Here is a 6000-nt window from a genome sequence, read left to right on the forward strand (position 1 = left end):
CAATTGCGTTTCTATATAATAACAAAAGATAACTGGAAATTAAAATTTTTAAGTATCATTTATAAAACAATTAGAAATTTAAAAATACTTAGGATAAATATGACAAATATGTCCGAGACCTGTACACTGAAAACTACCAAACACAAATGAGATAAATTTAAAAAGATCTAATGGAGACACATACTTTGTTCATGGTTCACAAGACCCCATATGCTTAAGATGTCCATTCTCCCAAAGTTGATATATAGGTTTGGTGCAATCCCAATCAAAATCCTAAGCTGATTTTTAAATTTATATGGAAATTTAGAGGACTTAGAATAGCCAAAACAATTTTGAAAAAGATGAACAACACTACAGGTCTCTATTACTTGCTTTCAAGACTTACTATAAAGCTACATTTATACAGACATTATGGTATCTCCATAAAGATAGACAAATGCATCAGTGGAACAGCATAGAGAGTTCAGAAATAGACTCAGTCACATATACACAACTTATTATTTACAAAAGCGCAAAGGCAATTCAATGGAAAAAGGATAGTCTTTTGAACAAATGGTGCTGGAGTAGTTGGATATCCATATACAAACAAAACAAAAAACTGAACTTCAATTCATACCTTGCACCATATATAAAAATTAACTCAAGATGGATCACAGACTAAAAAGTCAAACCTAAAACTATAAATCTTCTGGAAGAAAACTTAGGGGAAAATCTTTGTGACATTGGGTTGGGCAAAGATTTCTTATATATGACATCAAAAACATGATCCATAAAAGAAAAAAAACCCCAATAAATTGGAATTCATCAAAATTTTAAAATTCTGCTTTTAGAAAGATACTGTTAAAAGAGTGAAAAGACAAGCCACAAACTGTGAGAAAACATTGGCAAAACACGTATCTGTTAAAGGACTTTTATCCAGAATATGCAAAGAACACTCAAAACTCAACAACAAGTAAACAAAGAACTCAACTTTTTAAATTGGACAAAATATTTGAATAAATACCTCACCAAAGAATATATATAGTTGGGAAATAATCACATGAAAAGAAGCTCACCATCATAAGTCATTAAGGAAATATATGTTAAAACCACAGTGAGAAACTCCTTCACATCCACTAGAATGTCTGTAATCAAAGGACAAACAATAACAAGTGTTGGTAAGGATAAAGGGAAACTGGAACCTTTACACATTACTGGTGGGAATGTAAACTTGTACAACTACTTTGAAAAATAGTTTGGTAGTTCCTTAAGAAGTTAAGAATAAATTCACCTTATGCCTCAACAATTCTACTCCTAAGAATCTATCCAAGAGAAATTAAAGATATATCCACATAAAGATGTGTACACAAATGTTTATAGAGGCATTATTCATAATATCCAACAACTGGAAACAACCCAAGTGTCCAACAACTGATGAGCGGATAAACAAGTGTGGTGTATATATACAATGGAATACTATTCAGCAATAAAAAATAACAAAGTACTGATACCTACTACAACATGCATGAATCTCAAAAACATTATACAAATAAAGAAGCCAGATGCAAAATACTACATATTGTACTATCCCATTTACATGAATATGCAGAAACAGCAAATCTATAGAAACAGAAAGTAGATTAGCAGTTGCTTGGAGCTAAGCGTAGGAGCAGGGGGTGACTATAAATGGATAAAAGGGTCTTTTTGAGGTGAAAGACATTTTCTAAAATTGCATTGCATTGTGGTTACATTCAAAATTCATTGAATTGTACACTTAAAATGAACAAATTGTAAGGTATGTAAAATATACCTCAATAAAGTTGTTTTTTAAAAAATATTTTAAATAACTAAACATACAACCATGATACGATCTAGCCATTCCATTCCTAGGTCTTTACCCAACAGAAATGAAGGCATATTTCCATACAAAGACTTGTACATGAATGTTCATATCTGTTTTGTTTGTAACAGTCAAAAACTGGAAAAAACCCAATTGTCCATCCACTGGTGAATGGATAAACAAACTACGGTGTATCTGTACAATAGATATACAATAGACTAAGTAAAACTGTATGTGAGCAATTATCTGAAGAGCATGTAAACAGCAAAAAGGAGGTGAGAAGTATGGGCATTCTCCAAGATTTGGGCAGTATTTATCCAAAACTCTGGCAAACAAGAAACTGAGTCTCTACAGAGGTATATTCAACAGTGGAGCTATAGCAAGGCCTAGCTGAAATAGGCCTCCAAACCAATGCCCTCCTCCAAAAGTTAATGGAGTAAGTTCACTGGGTAGATGAAGTTACGGACAATTTTCATTTTCATCTTGAGAGCTATTTGTCTTACTTGAATGCATTACAATGAACAAAGATAATGAGAAAAAGAATACTTATTTCCATTTTGAAAAGAAAATCAATTATCTGAAAAGAAAATTAATTAAAACCACAATCAGATACACTTCATACCCACTAGGAAGGATATAATTTAAAAAAAAAAAAAGAAGAAATAACACATGTTGGTGAGAGTGTGGAGAAATTGGGACCTTCATACATCGCTAGTGAGAAGGTAAAATGGTACAACCAATGTGAAAAATAGTTTGACAGTTCCTCAAAAAGTTAAACATAGAGTTATTTGACAAAAAATTTCTACTCCTAAGTATAAACCAAAGAGAAATGAAAATATATATTCACACAAAAACATCCATACAAATGTTCATAGCAGCTTTGTTTATAATAGCCAAAAAGTGGAATCAACCTAAATGTCCATCAACTGATAATATTCATACACTGGCATGTTATTCAGCCTTAAAAAGGAGTGAAGTACTGATATATGCTACAACATAAATAAAGCTTGAAAACACAGTGCTAAGTGAAACAAGCCAGACAGAAAAGGTCACATATTGTGTGGTTCCATTTATATGAAATATCCAGAAGAAGCAAATCCATAGAGACAGAAAGTACACTAGTGGTTTCCAGTGACAGGGTGGAAGAAGAGAATGAGAAGTGATTGATAACCAGTAAGGGGTTTCATTCTAGGGTGACAAAAATTTTCTGGAGTGAGATAGACAGTGGTGATGGTTGCACACCCTTGTGTATGATAAAACATCTGAATTGTACAGTTTAAAATGGTAAATTTTATGGTAGGTGAATTACACCTCAATTTTTTTAAATGATACTGCTTAGAAGTAGTAAATTGCTAGCATGCCACTGCTAGTGTAAGTGATGGAGTAGTAATTAAATGGAATAGGTATTAAATCTTCATATGAATATGGAAATTAAGGCTCAGAAGGATTAAATACTGAGTCTGTTCCCTTCAGAGCTGGTTTGGTCACTAGGAATAAAAACTTTCTCAAAATTGTTCGACAAAAAACATATTGGTTCACATTCTCGAGAGGGAATCAGATCGCCCCAGTGAATCTACCTATCAAGCTGTCCTTGATTGCTGATCTAGTCAGCTGTGGTCATGGGGTCACATTCACTCAGCATAAATATGAACACCTTCACCAATGGAAACAGCAGAGAAGAGGGCAGTAGGCATCCCAGGACTCCCAGAACACATCTCCTATCTTGTGCCAGACACCACAGTCAATGAGCAGTAGAGCCAGGGAATCTCATGAGAAGGAAAAATTGATAGATTTGATGCCTGAAGAATCAAGATTATCTCCTAGATTTTGAGTGTGAGGGACAGGGGAAATGATGCTGTCAGAAACAGAAATGAAGAGGTGAGAAACAGGAATTAGTGGGAAGGAAAAGAAAGAGTTTGTTGGGACAGGTTGAGTGTGAGCTGACAATGGGATCATGATATGGAAATACACCTAGAAATATAACTCGTACAGTCCACAACCCTGAAGCATAGTTGGTGATCAAAATATTAGTTGTCTTCCACCATCCCTTGATTCAGATCCTACCTCTTAACACTTTTCCACACATTCTTAAGTAATAGACAATCCTACTGCCATATTATGTTGCAAACACAGTCTCAATTCAATAATTAGAATGTCCAGTTCCATGAAACAGTCAAACCTCTGACTTAATTTGGCATCAAATCTTCTCCCCTCCCTGACCTTCCCTACTCCCACCCCCAAGTCCTGCTTCAGGCTGGAATCCTGCAGTGAGGAAGGGGGCTCCAAGTCTCCCTCACCTTCTACCTGAAGGTTTGCTCCACCCTAGGGATCAACGTTGGGCAGGGTAGCAGGGAGCAGAGGGAGCTCTTTACTAGTTGGGTAGCTTTGAACATCCAGGCTTAGCGGTCAATTAAAGCTGATATTCTTCATGGCCTGGAAGATGATTAAAGTTGATGCTTTCTCTCAAGGGGATCTTTAATAATCCTCTTCTGGGCTCCTCTCTACAGCTGTTCTCCTGCAGAGGGGTAGGGTTAGGAGAGTTGGAACACATTACAGCTTCTCCCTCAGATTCTTGTCATTAGCTGATACACCTCCGTCCTCTTTCCACCGAGGTCTCCTTGCCCCGTCACAAGTGTCCCCACCATGGCTTTTTCTCCTGCATGGCCACTTCTGGTCCAAAGGAAACACTCAGACATCTGTTATGGACCTTTCCAAACATATCACAAGTTCAAGAAAATAGTCTAGAGATAGAACCGTAAGGCCCCAACAAGCAGCTCCATCAATTATCAATATTCTTCTGTTCATATTTCATCTATTCCCCAATCAAGCCCCACTAAATTTTTGTTGTTGGTACTGGAGTATTTAAGGGACATGATTTCGCCCATAAATGCTTCAGTATGCGTTTCCTCTGAACTCACTGTTACATGGCTTCATCTGAGTTTCTCCTACTCATCCCCTCCCCCTTCCCCACACATGCCTATACAGACATATTCCATCAAAATGGCCCTGGCAAGGTAGCATGCATACCTCCTAAATGGCAAATCCAATACTCATTTTACAGTCCATTTCCTTGAGAGCTTCCAGCTGCATGTGTCCTTCTCAACCACTCCGTTCTTATTGAGACAAGAACCAACATAACAAGACAGGGCCATCTGCAAGACCCCTGGCCTAACAAGATAAGGCCCCTAACCCAGCCACAAGCTAGGAGAATCAGATAGAGACCACCAAGATACACATTCCCTAGTTTTGGCACTTTCTCAGGCTTATGCATGTGCCCTAGCACCCAGGAGTCCACTGAAGGCGACACTAGCCCCATTAGCATAGTAAACATCACACCCCGGGGTAGAGAGCTAGCATGCTAATGATAGATGTGTTGCACGTAGTAGCATGCCACGCGACAGTGCAGGCACAAGCACAACCCCACCTCTCCATGCCATGACAAGGCACTCCTCCCCAGCCTTTGCCTAATAAAAGCCCCACAATCCCATTCCCTAATGAGATGGTCACCTGCCCATGTCCTTTCTGGACTGGCTCCCTTGTGACTTTCCTGTGCACAACCTAATAAACTTTCACTTTGTTGTCTCTCTTGATTTCCATCCTGGGGGACAACAAGAACCCATGTGCCTGTAACATTATTGGGTCGTCTCTTTTACTTTGGTTTCTGTGATACAACTGCCCTGCTTCTTTTCCAACTGTTCTCACCACTCTTTTTAGCTGCCTATACAGGTTCTCTTTTTCTCTCTGCCTTCTCAAATATTTGTGTTCCTATATACACGTATTTGGGCCACTTTCCCAAATAAGCAAGGGCATAGGGCTCCAGACCTAGTCTGGGACTGCCAAGTCTGGGTATCTGGATCATTCAAGGAACAGAGGGCACTTTCCTCTATAGCCTAAGGCACTGAGGTGGTAATCTGACTTCCAGTTTAATTCACAGCCAGGATGACTATTCAAACCTATTGTCAATACAAAAGGGTGGGGGGGGGGGGGTGAAGGCAAGGGGGGAGGGTGAGAGAGAGAGAGAAATAATTGAATATGAATCTGTGGGATGAACAAAAAGATAACAAGAAGGCTGTAGTTCAGAGAAGCTCCCTTAAAAGAAGAGGACTTTTGAAGCGGATTTCCTCTGTATGCTGATAGATTGTAAAATCTGAAATTCCATGTGCTACCTTGACATCTTTAAG

Source organism: Equus przewalskii, chromosome 22 (assembly GCF_037783145.1).
Source record: "Equus przewalskii isolate Varuska chromosome 22, EquPr2, whole genome shotgun sequence".
NCBI lineage: Eukaryota > Metazoa > Chordata > Mammalia > Perissodactyla > Equidae > Equus > Equus przewalskii.